The sequence below is a fragment of the Arvicanthis niloticus genome, chromosome 4, assembly GCF_011762505.2.
Source record: "Arvicanthis niloticus isolate mArvNil1 chromosome 4, mArvNil1.pat.X, whole genome shotgun sequence".
NCBI lineage: Eukaryota > Metazoa > Chordata > Mammalia > Rodentia > Muridae > Arvicanthis > Arvicanthis niloticus.
Window position 1 is genome coordinate 17,576,537 of NC_047661.1, and position 16,256 is coordinate 17,592,792.

The 16,256-nt window shown below is 42.1% G+C and overlaps 1 protein-coding gene across 9 annotated transcripts in view; it reads left to right on the forward strand.

Annotated features, from left to right (window-relative positions):
• The window catches only part of Kcnmb2 (potassium calcium-activated channel subfamily M regulatory beta subunit 2), a 290,315-nt gene that overhangs the window by 177,651 nt on the left and 96,408 nt on the right, over positions 1 to 16,256 (forward strand). The gene's annotated exons all lie outside the window — the stretch shown is intronic.

The window sequence follows — 16,256 nt, forward strand, 5'->3', positions numbered from 1 at the left end:
TGATGATTTCATCTCTGAGGCAAATATGGTTATCTTATGGGGCCCTGTTTTCCAGATCTGAGGTCAGAGACATTTTATACTATCTGAGTTTTGAACTGGACTACAGTGGGCCACCGCTTATGGCCACGGGCTAAGCTGGGATAATACAGAGGATGAGAGTAATTTTGGGGTTCTGTGCACGGTGCCACCCCTTCTTGGGTACTCTTTGTGAGGTGCTGCAGTATGCTACAGTCTGTTATTTCCCTCTCCCATTCTCCGTTTACCTACCTAAACAAATATGTGGTCCTACTGACACTATAGAAACATATGTCTCTGGCTCAATAAACTCAAGTTGAACATTTGAGGTTCTGGGTATAACAGGAGCTATTCCCTCATGGAACCAGGCAAATCTCCGAGTGTTGGTAAGGTAGGATTTAATGATAACTGGATACATCTAGAGATGGAGGTGGGTCACTAAGCTGTCTCTCACATCTCCTGGCCAGCCCTGTGACTACTCGTGGACATCAGCACCCTGGTTTAGACAGTTCTCTCTGGATTAGGAACATTTAAGGAGCACGGCATCTTACAGCTCAGCTGCATCTTGTATTTTCAATACTTGCTTTGCACCTGCCCTGACATTTCCTGAAACTTGCCCTTTCCTCTTCCTCTTCACCGCATCCATTGGCCCTGCGAAGGCAGGCGTTTCTGCAAGCCGACCAGTCACAGGCTATCTAGCACTGTGCCACGAGGCAGTTGCAGGAACTGTGAACATTCCCAGTAACCCGGTTTGAGGATTCTCTTCAGCATGCAGGCACACCACATTTGACCTTTACCTCCAGGGACTAGGAAGGAGGGAACTTGCTGCATAATGCTTGGGTGGCAGCTGGCTGGACTGCACTGGGGCTGTCAGCCACTGAGGAGTGATTAGCAGTCAGATCAGAGGGCAGAGCAGGGCATTCTGCCTCACAGTCTGCCTCACATGCTCCCTCCCAGAATTTGATCTCCCTTTCTCTCAGACTCTTTCTCCTTACAAAACTGGACTCTGCCGTGCTTATCAGTTTTAAGCGAACAAGTTCATGATTTTTTTTTTATTTCTTCTTGTTTGACCTAAAAGTCATGATCACAAACTAGAAACAGACAGTACATTAGTCCATTTCTCTTACTCCAGATCCAAATATTCCACTTTTCTCCCCTCACATTTAAAAGGAAATTGTTGAATTGATGAGGTAGCTTGAAGGATAAAGGTGCTTTTCTGAAGCCTTGTGAGCTGAGCTGAATCCCCAGAACCAACCTGGTAAAAAGAGGGAAGCAACTCCCACGTGCTGCTGCTCTCTGACCTACACATCCATGTTATGTCACATATATATGCATATATATGTGTGTGTGTATCCATATATGTACATATATGTATATATGTGTGTGTGTGTGTGTGTGTGTGTGTGTGTATGACTACCAGTATAGCCCAATTACAGAACTCCATCAAACATACTAATTTCTATCTTTGTTATAGAATCAGTCCTTACCTGGAGCCTTGAATAACCCTGCCCTCTACTCATGCCACTTCTAGAATGCTACATAAAAGAAATCCAGTGGTCACCTCTAACCTCATCCCTGTGGTTTACTCCAATGAGCAGGATGAACTTGCTGGTCATGCTGAATGACCAGTTTCTGCCTTTTACTGCTGAGTAGTGCTGTGTGAGAGTGACCTATCCTTCCTTGTGTTTGTGTAGATTTAACATATAGTACTATAAATAATCTTCTAGAGTCATCTGTGTTTACATTTTTGTGGAAGTGTAAGTTTCACTTTTCCTGACTAAAAGGCCCAGGTATAATCATTGAGTCATTCAGTAAGTCTATGCTTGGTTCTGTAAGAACCTGCTCTACAATGCTATTTTTATATTCCTGTCATCCAACATACTAAAGTAGATGGCCATCAAAGCCCCTGTGCCTGATTGTCTCTGTCGGCATTGCTGGAACCCAAGCTACTCACCACTATGCCCTGTTTCTCTCAAGGCCGCTAGAGATCTGAACTCAGCTCCTCAAGTTTGTGTACCAGGCACTTTACCCACCGAGGCATATCACCAGCTCCTCATCTTGGCTTTGATTCACATTTCCCTCATGGCTGATGATTTGATTGTATTTTCTGTGCTAATTTTGCAACACTGATGAAAAGGCTTGCACATTTTAAAAATCAAATTTTAGACTTTCACATACTCTGGATATGAGTTCTTTGCCACCTGTGACTTACAAATGTTTTCCTTCCATTCATAGCTTCCGGTTCCATGTCACGTTGTGAACCATAAATTATGAATGTAGGCATCATTCTAGGAACTCTGCCTAATTCCTGCGGTTTTCCCTAAGAGTTTCAACCGGCCGTCTATTCTAGTCACTTGCGTTGTGGAGGAGGAGGCAAGATTACAGTTCTTCATTTGCATGTAATTGTTTCATCACCTTTGTTGAAAGAAAGACATTCTCTCTTCACCGAATTTTCTTTGTATTTTTATAAAAAGAAATCAGTTGGTCATTGTTATGAAATGCCCCGTGCACTGCTTCTAGTGTTGGAGTTTGCGTTAATCCATGGGTTAGTTCATAGCTGACTGAGCTTTCAGAACAGGCTTAGTTGAAGCAAGTGTGTCCTCCAATCATGTTTTTGAAGAGCGGATCTTGTCTGGACCCTTCCCTCTCAGTCTTCGCCTCCTGCGTGGAGAGATAAGCAGCTGTCCCACCACAGGCTCCTCCACACCTTTCCTCAGGAATCTCACTCAGCCTTGCCTCTGGCTTGTATCGGTGAAGCCAGGCACTGACTGATACTGTGAGTCACAATAAGCCTTGCCTCTTTGAAAACTGCTTTGCTCCGGGAACATTGGCACAGATCCAGAAAACCTCATAACCTGACTCTCGTTATACCGATGAGGTTCTGAACTTAACACCGTTTATCTGTGTGTCTATTCCTCTCCAATACCACACAGATTCGATCCCTCTACCTTCATGGTAAGACTTACAACAGAAGTGTCATTTCTCTGGCTTTATTATCTGTTTCAAAACTGCTTCAGATCTTTTTCAGCTTTCTACATAATATTGAGAGATGAGTTGTCTGCATTCAAAACCTTCTGCCAGAATTCTTATGGTGATTGTAAAAGCCTACATATCAGTTTGGGAATAATCAACGTGTTTATTATATTAAGCATCAGTCTATCAATGTTTTTATTTTGTTTCTCAGTGTTTCGTGGTTTTCATCATACAAATAGGTATATGCATATTGTTTTTAACAATATTGTTTAACAACTAAGTAGTTAAAGGCTTTTTTTTTTCCTGGTCTCTTACAAACAGATGTGTTGGCTTTAATTCTGTTATGGTCAGAAAACATACTTTGTATTATTTCAGGTGTTTTTTGTTAAGCATTGCTTTGGTCCAAAATATGGTCCTTCTTGATGCATTTGCCACATGTGTTTAAAAAGAAACATTTCTTGTGTAGCGACTGGGCTGTGCTAATGCCAGCCAGACCAAGTTGGTATGGGGCATTGCTTAGGACTCCTGCATCTTTACTGATTTTGTAACTACAGTCTTTTGGTTGGTGAGGGATCTCCAACTATAATTAGGAATGTGTCTGTTTCTTTTTGTTATCGTGTGTGTGTGTGTGTGTGTGTGTGTGTGTGTGTGTGTGTGTGTGTGTCAGTGTATAACTGCACACATGCCTGGGTGTATGTGTGGAGGATGTCAGCTCTCTTTTTCCGCAGTGTGGGACCCAGAAAGCAAGCTCGGGTACTCATGACAACAGGCATCATCCGTACTACTGACCCGTCATCTCGGTAGCCCTAGATGTGTCTATAGCATGTCTAAGTTATATCAGGGTTTTGTTTTGTGTATTTTGAAAGTTTTTAGGTGCATACACATTGAGGTCTATTACTCATTTTCACTGGATTGGCCTTTCATCATGAAATGAACCTTTCCTTAGCCCTGATCATTGATCGTCTCAGACGTTAATGTAGCTATCCCAGTGTTCTCTCCATTAGGGTTTGCATGACAAAGCACTTCCGTACTTACTTAGCTTTTACTACCTGCATCATTTTGTCTGAAGTTTTTTTCATTTTTATTATATTTATTTTTTAGATGTGAGGTGTGTGTGTGTGTGTGTGTGTGTGAATCTTTGTTTGTTGTGAGTATGCATGTGTATTGTGTATGTGTGAGTGTGTGTATATATATATGTATGTATAATAGTATGTGTGTATGTGTGTGCATGTTTGTATGTGTGTGAGTATGCATGTATATTTGTGTGTGTTAGTGTGTGTGTGTGTGTGTGTGTGTGTGTGCCCTCGTGCGCGCGCACCATGGCAGGCATGTGAAGGTCAGCAGACAATTTAAGGGAGTCATTTTTCTCCTTCCAATCATGAGAGTTGAACTCTGGTTATAAGGTTTGGTGTGAAGCACTTTTATCCCCTGAACATCTCTCTGGCCTTTAAAGTGAGTTTCTGGTAGAAGTCATACAGTTGATTCCTATGTTTTTCAAATCCATCCTGACAATATATTTTCTTTCGTGTCCTTAGATCATTTACACTTAATATTATTGCGAATTTATTTTCTACCATTTTATTACTTATTTCCTCCACTTCCCATTCCTTGGTTTACCATTCCTGGAACATTTTGAGCATTTGAACATTTTGGGTTTACCTTTTGTTTTTTGTTTTTTGTTTTTAAGACAAGGCCTTACTGTATGTTTCCGGTTGGCTTCTCACTTATGATCTTGCCTCTGCCTCCCAAGACCTTGGATTACAGATGCATGTCTCTTACTGTCTGTCTTCTATTTAAACATTTTCAATACTTAACTTCAGCATATATGATCTGTGCTTTGAAGTTATTTTATTTGTAATTATTGGCGCTGCTGTTGGAGGTGGTGGTGCGTGTGCGTGTGCATGGCACACGTGTGCCACAACATACATGTGGAGGTCAGAGGAGGAACTTCAGCAATCAGTTCTTGGCTTTCACCATAAATCCCAGGGATTAAACTTGGGTTGTCAGGCTTGTCTGCTAAGCACTTTACCAGCTGGCTCATCTTTCTGCCCTCTGCTGTGCTTTTTACTATCTCTATACCACGCTAATGAATATTCTGGGTAGTAATATATAGTGTACATGTAATTGATACTGTATGTGGTATTTGAAAATCTTGCCACTTCATGTATTGTCTTTGTGTTATAATTTTTCCATCTTACACCTGTCCACATTGAAAACATCATATAAGTTATTTTTTTTCAACTATCAATATTTAAGGAGCTCATGAGGAGAATGCCGTCCTTCTCCCATTCCTGGTGGTCTCCTTCCCTGCATGTCTGAAGGTGTCTTAGCTGTGCTTCTTAATGCCATGATATAACATATCAAAAGCAACTTGGGGAAGAAAGAGTTTATTTCATCCTAACGCTTATAAGTAACTGTTCATAACTGAGGGAAGTCAGGGAGGAAATCAGAAAAACTAAAGCTGATGCCAAGGAGAAACACTGCTTTCCTGGCTTGTTCAGCCTGCTATCTTATAGCACCCAAGACCACCAACCTATGGATAGATAGTATTACCCCCACATCAATTGAGAAAATGGCCCCATAGGCTTGCCCACTGGTCAAGTTGCCCGGCGCATTCTTTTCAACTGATGTTCCCTCCTACCCAGTGATGCTACCTTATGTCAAGCTGACACAAAACTGGCCAGTTGGACTTCATCTCTATTTCATAGCAGGTCTATATGGATACAGTCCTGCTGCTTCTTGTAGTTGAAAATGTTTTCACTCCATGCCATTCTTGAAGGCATTATTTTTACTGAGGGTAGAAATCTGGGTTGATGGGTGTGTTTGCTGGTTCCCTTCTTGCATTTCCTTGTCTCTTCTCTAGCAAACACTGAATCTGAGGTGCATCAAACTGGCTTTCACAGACCAGGGCCCACAGCCCCATTCTATTTTGCCTTCTTATAACAAAAAGTCATGTCATACAATAGTGGCTATCAACCACTATTCTGAAAGAAAAAAATTAAACAACAAACTCTCCCATGAATAATAGCACCAAGTGGCATCCATCATTTGAGCTGCTAATCAAGCAGTAATTAATAATAATAGCACAGATCTTAGTCTGCTTGTTAAATACCAAGGAAGAAATATCATTTCTAATTCTCAGTATGTCTCAAATCTGTCCTCAGGCCTCGAAACTTCTTTCCCCAAATATGAGATTCTTCTATACCAAGAATACCTTCTCTATATTCCCTCATTTCCGCTTTCCCCTTGATGATGTTAGTTAGGCTTTAGGATCAGGTCAAATGTCACCTCTTTTTAATATGTTCCTCTTTGTTTCCTCTTATTGTGTTAAGCTGAACAACAGGCACCCAAAGATTCCATGTTCTGTCCTCAGATCAGAGATTATGTTTCCATATTTCACAGAAGGTACTTTGCAGATCTGATTGTGTGAATGACCTTGAGCTGGAGAGATGACCCTGTGTTAGTCTGGTGGGCCCAATATAATTTGCATAAGCACATAAGTGGAAAACATCTTTCTGGCCATAATGATGCAATATTGCTAGCTTTAAAGGTGGAAGAGGAGAGCAATAAGAAGGAAAAAAGCAGTGACCAACCCCTAGCAACTTTTGAAGCCATGGGTAATTTCTTTTGGCAGCAATAGGAAGGTAATACCCATCCCGGATGGGTGAAATGGTGCTTTAAAGTTCTTGTTCTGCTCCACACATACCGCTAATGATGCACTTTTCACACCATCTTGCCACCATCTGTTTCCATGCCTATTCCTTGCAGCACACGGTGCCTGGAAAGCAGGTACAGGCTTCATGTGGGAACCTGGCTTCTTGACTTCCTCCATTCATCACACATAATAATTATTGAGTCATCTCTTCATGCCAGGCTCCAGGAGAGTCTCTGATTGTAGCACTGCATATTAATATTGCTCTTTCATTCCAAGCAGCCTCTGGACTGTGGTTTTTTATTAATGAATTTGTGCAGGGATCAGACATAACTAAGATAAGTGACTCACTTAGACTGACAGACCCCAACAGCACTGAGAGCTTGAGATCTGGGAGTCAGAGAACATGAAAGACATGTTTGGTTCCATAAAAATCTTTGCAGTGATTCAGTGAGGTTATTTGGGGAAATAGAATGGGTCAGCCAGAGGGGGAACACCTGCAGAAAAGAGAAGGGATTGTTTGTTTTTTACACAGTGAACACTAGGCAGGAACATCAAGCAATGGCACCTTCCATCAGACAAATGTCAGCTCCTAAGCTGTGTTGTGAATCATGTTAGCACTGTCTGTCCAAGAGGCAAAAGCCACGAGATGGATTTCAGAATGAAGTGTCATTCTCTCTCATCCGCTGCCTCCTCGACCTCCACTCACAGCTACAGTTCTGTCCCTAAGACAGACTGTCTTCTAGGGCCACACTGTACATTGAAATTAAGAGTATGTACATTTCAGACCTGGGACCTTATCTATTATTGAGCTGAGAACCCCTACTTCTAGAAATTTCCTCAGGAAGCAACCCTGTGTCATTATGAGCACTTGCTTCATTTTCCTAAAAGGTCAACCTAATCCTCCTCACCTCAGGATAGGGAACCAAGGAAACGTGTTTTGTTCTATTAAGGCATATCTAGTCTCAGATAAGTCTTTTTCTTGTATGTGTTTTGTTTGGATTTTCCTAGCTAATTCTTAAAGAGAACGATGCTTGTGTTATTCTGGCCTATGATATAACTTTTCCCAAAATAAAATATAGGCTAAACAAAAGAAGCTACCTCCGAGGTGCCAGGTGTTGGAAACCCTTGCACAGCCATTGCACGAGGAAAAGGGGAATGGGTGTTCGTTAAGTTTGCTAACCAGGGGAACACAAGTTTAGAGGAAGGATGGAGAAGCAATGGTTCCTCGGTCTTGTACTATTGGAATAACTGACTAAAATGTACCCAGAGCTAATGAGTAAGTCAGACCCAAAGCTAATAAGTAAGTCAGACCCAGAGCTAGTGAGTAAGCCAGCTGAATGCATCCTGCTGTCTGGATCTCACCAGATTTCCTCTGCTGTTTCATGTACCATACAATCAACATGCTCCCATCTCACAGCATTGATTAGAAAGATGGGTAAAAGGATCGAGCCTGACAGAGTTAGGTCCGTGGCTGCCAGCAACCCAAAATCCAATAGTGTGTTTCATTCATTTTGTACCTTCTTCTATTTTTTTTTTAAAGTCTCCAGCATAATCTAAGATCTCGCCATCTTTATCTCTTTGAGCCATTCCCTTTACCTTCATGCTATCTTGACTTTCATATTTCATGGGATGAGATTTTCAGTTAGGTCAATGCTGGGCTTAAGTTAGCTGGGTCAAAAGTGCCTCTGGAAAGCATTTTCTTAAGAAATATTGGAGGACTGTATTTGTATTCTATTTCCTGGTGTATTTCACACCTTGCCTCACTTTTGGATTGTTAGCTATATTTAAGCAGACTGGGAGGTTTTCTTTGCACGGTAGTTATATTAGTGACTTCTCTTATTGCCGGAACCAATACCCTACAATAAGCAAATTAAGGGAGGGAACAGCTTACTTTGCTCAATGATTTGGGAATCCAGTCCTTCAAGGCTGGGAAAGGCAGGAGCCACTCCCAACCACAACAGTGGGCAAGCCTATCTGTGTGGACCAGGAAGCAGAGGAAAGGAAAATACAAATGAATGGTGGCAACCACACTCAGGCTGAGCCTTCCTTCCTCAGGGAACCTCTCTGGAAACACTCCTAGTGGTGACTTCCTAGGGAGTTCTGAATCCAGTCAAACAGATAGTGGAGATGAAAGCATCATGGTGATCATTCCCAGAGATTTCCTGGAAGATGGATCACTTTTCTGACTGCATACTTTTGCCTCAGGACATTTGTCCTAATGTCACATTAGATTACACACTGCAGAAAACTTTCTCAGAGGCGTAGAAAAAGTAGGCATGATCCCTCCCCCACAGACCCTCTATTGATAGCTGACAGGGATCTTTTCAGTATAGCCACTGAGTGGAATGCTGAGGCTGACAATGCGGCCATTATCTCAGCAAAATGAAAAAAAGAGACGTCTACACAATCTCATAGCAACAACTAAGACCACAGCATAATCAGAGTGACATCAGTTCACCAGGTAACATCCACTACCAGCCACAGGGGAACCACATTCCCAACCAAAATATATAATATAAATAAAATATATAATATAAATATATAATATAATATAAATATATAATATAATATATAAATAATGGCCTTCAATTGCATGTTGTTGTAGAAACGTGTGCCTCGATGTCATCATATGAGCTTCACGTCACCAGTAGCATGCCTTGCCCAGGATTCAGGTGCTTATAATAAGAGTAGGAGGCTGGCTCAGTGGTTAACAGGGCTTGCTTGCTGAGCACCTGACTTTGTTTCCCAACGACAACATTAAATGGCTCCACAGCTGCCCATAACTCCATCTTCAGGGATTCTGACATTCTTCTGTCCTCTGGACACCCGCATGTACATGGCACACATGCAGAGACACACATCAGTTAAAATAAAAATAAATCTGAGAAACGAGAGCTGCCAGGCACTGGCAGTAATTAAGGCAGAGAACATCTGTATATTTCCCCCTTTTAACTCTATTTATCATCACTACATACACAAACATCTCCTCATTCAATAGCAGCTATTCCAGAAATTTCTTAATTTCGTCTTCCTGGTTTCCATAAAGGCCATTTCTTCAGTAGCATCTGGAATGCTCCTTCTTCAAATGTAAATCAAATCAAGGCTTCTCCTATCTAAGACTTGTCTATTTCTACCCACCAGCTGTGAAAAGACCAACCCCTTGTGAGCCCCTTGTGAGCACTTAGGAAACGTCCACCCTGCTGAGGTGACATCTGCCCTTGCCAATGGCTCCTTTCTTCCATCTTCAAAAGCCAAGCTTGTTCTTGCAATAGAACCTTGTGTTGGATCTTCCTGGACTTTGCAGGTTTTCTCTGCAACCTACCACGTGATTGACACCTCTTTGTCATTCTTCCTTCAACCCTACTTGCAGATGGGCTGTCTCTCACTACACAGGCTAAAGCAGTGCCCTTCTCTTCTGACTGTCCTGCATTCTCCCACCAACTATCTAAATGGCAGTTATGTGTCAGACACTAATTCACATACTTAAGAACTCTGTGACCAAAATAAAAAAGTATGTCTGCTTAGCAACAGAAGATCTGTGATAAATATAAAATAATAAATACACTTTTAAATTTGTTTATTAAAAGATGATAGAAATTCAGAGCCAAGTAGGAATCTTTTAGACTAAGAACCCTGCTGGCCAGCATTGAGATAGCACTGAGCTCACTATAAATTCTGTGGCTTCTATGTGACTTGTCCTCAGGATCATAGAAAATCATGATAAGGAAAAGTTCCTCTCTGCAGAGGTATTTCTGCCCCTCAGTCAAGCAGGGATGACAGATTTGGAGTGTCGCCACCTTGAAGCACTTTAGGAACGTTCTGTTATGTGGGTCTTGTAACACAGAAGAGACAGGGTGCCACACATTTTCACGTCTGTTGTAGGTGGGTAGAAAACACTCCTACAACAAAAAATAACTTAGCAAGAGAAAGCTTCAATGAGCTTACTTAATTTATTTTAAATTTATTAATTAAATAAATTTAATTAATAAATTTAATTAAATTTTCATGACTCAGAAGCCTTCAGAAATGAAAGCACAAACATCTGGAAAATTCTGCATTTTCATGCTTGGGTTCAAAGAAGACTATCCAGCCATGCAGAAATAGATAGGTGGAAAGGACTGGTGTCTGAGACTGAGAGGGAAGCCTGGAAGAACGCATCTGCTCAGGTCCTTCTTGAGCTCTGTAAAGCATCCCTTCCTCCCAGCAATGAGGCAGGGCAATCTGGAATGAGGGACTTCAAAAGAGAAGAAAGAAAGAAAAGTTCTATTATATGTATGTTTGTGCTTTGCCTGAGGGTTTCCAGGATATAGTCTCTGATATAATATAGTAAGAGGGGTCTGCATGGAACCAAATCTAGCCATAACTCACCTCAATAATAATAGTGACCTGCAATGGCCAATGCATGTAAGCATGATGTAAAGAGTTGTTATTGTGTAGTGTTTAGACAACAATGGCAAAGAACACTGTATATTCTACACGGATGTAATTGTCTCTCCAAACATTTTGATCTACCGCTGTTTCGATCCAGAGGACTCACTCATGGATCCCAAAGGCTGACTAGCTTAATGATTCTTGTGTTTCCACGGGCTCGTTTCACTAAAGTAAAAATGCTTAACAGAAAAGACCTTGATTTCCACTGACATACCTGTGACTCCTGAGGGAGAGCCTGGAGCCTGTTATATGCTCAGCAGTTCTTGATTGATGAACCTCTGGATATCTCTAGGGGAATTATACCTCATTTTGCCTAGTCTTTTTTAAACGCAATTCCTGGTTTAGGGTAAATAATCATTTACTTGTGCTCAAATGACAGATAAATAACAGAGCTAAGTTTTAGATCTTAATCCTTGGGTTCCAGTTCTGGGAACAGATTCTGAAATAATCTTTCATTCTAATCTTACCTATTACCACCAGCCACTAGGTTTAGTGTGGTGATGGTGTCAGTCACTTGACCATGGTATACTAACTTCTAAAGCCTATAAAGGATCACTTGTTATCATTTCTAATGATTTACAAAGTTCTTCTCAAAGCTATCCCAGGTTTTGTACGGCAATTAAGAGCTTTCACTTTCAAAGAACTTGCTATACTTAGCCCATTGTCAATCCAATACTCCCTTCATGCTTTGTTTCTATGTCAAAAAGTAGTGGGTCAAATTCACTTTCCTGATGCCTCTAACACCTGCATTAACCATATGCTGGGATAGGATGGGAGTCCACTACTTGTGGCAAGCTTTAGTGTCTGTCTACAAACCAACTCAAAGAAGGTAGGAAAGCATGTTGCTATATCATATGGACAGATGGCAGAAAAATCAAGAGAGAGAAGCAAGCAGTCCACACCTGGGCAGTCCAGAACAATGTTCAGAGCTAAACGGGCCCATGAAACACCCTGGAAGACAGCACTTAAATCAACATAAGTTCTATGTCAATGTGCCAAACCACTGGGAATCATGACTCAGTGGCAGAGTGTGTGCTTTGCAAAGTGCCAAGACCAGCTAGGAGGAGACACCAAGAACCAATGGTTGTGACAACCAAAGGACCAAAGTCTCAGATCAAGTTGCTGTCCAGATGAAAATAAGAGAGGTTTGTCTCTATAAGTCTACACTGCCTTGTGTGTGAGCAAAAGTACACATGACTGACTTGCCTTGGAGGTAAGGAAGCAGTTTGGGAGGGTGTGTTTAGAGTGAGTTCATGTTCCAGGTTCCTTATGATTCACCATAAAACAGCTTAACCTTTTTAAGATCCTTTCCCAAATCTGACTATGGTAGACGTAAATTGGTACATACCTAAAGCAGAGAGAAATCTAGTTCTGAGTGTTGTCTCCACTGTACATGTAGTACACACGGCATGCTGGGCTTAGCACCGAGTCATCCCTCAATATATAAAACAATTTGGAATGAGATGGTTTTGCAATTATTATTGTTGTGTTTTATTAAAATAGGGAAGGAATATGTTTGGTGGATGTGTAGTCAGGTATAGGGGAAGGGGGTGCCTCTGCGGGCCCATGCTGAGGCATTCTTTACCCCTGAGAAACCAGCCACATAGAAAGTATAGCATAGAATAGAGTTTATTCAGGGCATGGGGAGGGGAGTTGAGAGGGTAGTAGAGACAGAAAAAGGCAGAGAGAGAGAGAGAGAGAGAGAGAGAGAGAGACAGAGACAGAGAGAGACAGAGAGAGACAGAGAGAGACAGAGAGAGAGAGAGACAGAAACAGAGACAGAGACAGAGAGAAAGAAGAAGGAGAAGAAGAAGGAGAAGAAGGAGGAGGAGGAGGAAGAGGAGGAGGAAGAGGAGGAGGAAGAAGAGGAGGAGGAGGGGCCAGCCATGAGCACATGGAGGAGGGGGAATGGGGGAAGAGGGGGAGCAGGAGGAAGGGGAAAGCAAGAGATAGAGGAGGTGGTGAGCAGCCCCTTTTATAGTGAGTCAGGCACACCTGGCTGTTGCCAGGTAACTGTGGGGCAGAGCCTAGAAAAAAATGCTAACAATTATTACAATTCAAAAGTCAAAAACAGACAGGGTACAAAATGCAAGCAAAAGGCTTCCAGATTAAAGGAGAAACTATTGGAGTAAAAGAGACAAGTACTGAGTTAGTTGCTGGAGAAGATTTAGGGCCGAGGGCTGGGTGGTAGAGACTAGCATGGCAAAGTCCGGGGATGGATCCTCAGCAATGCAAAGGTATTTTTTTTTAATGGAAGGATTATGGGAAAAAGAAAGGGAAGGTGGGTAAGACTAAACGTTCAAAGAAATGGACAAACCCAAGCTGGGAAAATGGCTTGCAGTAGTGTACTTGCCTTGCATGCTTGAGGACCTGAGTTCAATCTATAGTACACCAAAGTACAAAACAAACCCCAGCAACAATGAAAACAACCCCCTTAAACCACCAGAGCAGCACAAAGGGCAGAGAAAGACAATGCCCAGACGACAAATTCAGAGGTAACCACTGTTCAGGGTGGCTCAGCTATACCCAGTCACATGCTGAGGACAGATAAGATTTCCTACCTGTTTGATATTTGCTACACCCCAGGCACATGTCACACTTACTTTCAGTGTTCATGACACCTCTGAGACTTGAGGAATAAGAGGCCTTCCCAGGACACAAGCTATATTGTGCCAGAGTAAGGCACAACCTCTTCTGTAGACCCCTCAGCCTTCTCCAGAACTGCACACTTATTTGAAACTTCATTTCAAGTGTGGCAAAGAAGAAAACTCCCAATTAACCAATATGCTTAATTAAATCTGTTGTACCACATAAGAGGACTTGGTGACATTACTAAGTACCTAGACTACAAGAAAAGAGAGGGGCCAAAGATGATGCTAGTCAAAAGGCTAGGGCATAAGAGTAGAGAAAAATCTTTTAATGGTGACAACGGTTTGTCATAAGGTATTATATATTTCAAACTTGCTAAAATAATGTTCAACATTCTCACTATTTGGGAAAAGATTAATTAATGAGGTGATGAGCATATCAGTTTGGCTGGCTCTTTCTATAATGTCAAAGAATGGAATTATGCTCCATGGACAGATGCAATTGTTATTCATCAATTAAAAACAAATAAGCAGTACATACTGTCAGACTGCAGAATCTGTAAAATGACTGCCTTGCAAAAATGAGGCCCTCAGTTTAATTCCTAAAACCTGCATTGAAAGCCAGGCATGATGGCATGTGGTCATAATCCCAGTGCCAAGAGATGGCGACCAACAAAGCCTAGGGCTCGCTGACCAACCTAACCAAATTGGTCACCCCCAGCCAGTGAGAAACCCTATCACAAAAAATAGGGCAGCTGGCTCCCAAGAAACAGCACTCAAGGTTGTCCTTTGGTTTTCTCATGCAGACATACATACATACATACATACATACATACATACATGCATGCATACATATATGCATACATACATACATATGAATACAAAATAAAACAATGAATAAAATAAAGCGTAGCCTTTCTAATGTGTTAGTAAATGAACGGTGTGACCACCAGGGCTATGGTGAGTACTGGTTCGAACCCCTAAAGTCTTCATTCTACTCTGCAGTTGTTTTGCCAGACCATGTTTCCGGCCTTCCAGCCTAATAGAGCTTCCCTGTATTCTTTCCCCAAGAACAGTCTGTACTCTATTTTCTGGACGTTGCCTTCCTGCAGCTAAATAGGAATGTCCAGCACAGGCCCCAGGAGCTACTGCAACACCTGACAGGCCACCAGAGGCCCATTCACCTCTGCCCACGCAGTAAGCAGGTTGACGGATGGAACTGGATGACATTCAGAATGGGCACTGGCTCCAGAGGAGATGCCTGGAAATGAGCCTCACAGGAGACAGATGCCAAAAGCACACAAACACCTGCCACCAAAATAAGCTGAGAAGTCAGAGAAAGGAATAATGTACTAACCAAGTGTTTTCCTCAAAAGACATGGCAAGAATGCTGAATGTTTTTAAATGAATTGTGGATACGGAACACATGAAACCAGCTCTGGCCAGGTAGCAATCCAAGGTGTGTGGAGATAAAGCACATCTTCCAGCCCCATCAAAGAACGGCAAAAGTGGGAGGATAATTGAGACCTGGAATTTGTCTCCCAAATGCCCACAGCTAAACATGACAGTGATGCTGTTCAGCAGAGTCAGTGTGGACCGCTCCCCAAAGCAGGCAGCCAACAGTTCTAGACAGGCATTCAGAGGATGAAGCTGGCTCTCCTTATGTTTTAACAAGTACAGTTATAAGGAGTGTTGGTTTACTGCCCAAACCTCTTCCTCATCATTTTTCAGTGAGTGTTACAGTTCTTCACCAGTGAAAAGGAGATCAAAGGTGAATCTAGGAGCCCTGGATGTACAAATATTAACTTGTTCACAATGTCAAGTGGTTTGCTGAGTAAACAGCATGTGTTAAGTATGTGCCAGACACCCGTGACATAGTCTCTGCTCTTAAGAAGCCTCTCATATGGGGTGAAAGTAGGCATGTATGTAATTTAAAAGGAAAAAGGAGCTGATGGATGTACACATGGTGGCTTGATCTGGTACACACAAAATATAAACTGACATCAGGGCGCCATCTCTGAGGTGAAAGCATTATTCAGGATTATAATCAAATTCTACAAAGTAGAACCCAGATGTAATTACTTCTGTCAAGAAAACTCAAGACATTCACTTAGAGGAAGGCTATGCAATACTGCATATGCATCAGCTGATGTCATTAGTGATAAATTCTCAAATATGTGCTGATAGAAATATCTCTTGAAACTAGGCAGAGGTTTAGGTCTGTGATCTCAATGCTCAAGGAAGTAAGACAGGAGGATCCCCAGATCCACTGCTCAGTTTCCCTTCACAAAAGGGCTGGCCTCCCATAAACACATCCCCTCATATTAAGAAGGCTGAACGAAGGAACTCAGTTTGAGGACAAGAGCCCCAAAAGCAGGCAAAAGAGTCAGAGACACCCCCACCCCCCTGTTAGGAGTCCCATAAGAAGACCATGCTACACGACCATAATATATATGCAGATGGCTTAGACAGGCCAATGCAAGCTTCCTGGTTGTTGATTCCATCTCCACAAGCCCCTTTGGCCCCAGGTTAGTCAATTCTGTGGGTTTTCTTGTAGTGTCCTTGACCCCTCTGGCTCCTACAATCCTTCCTCT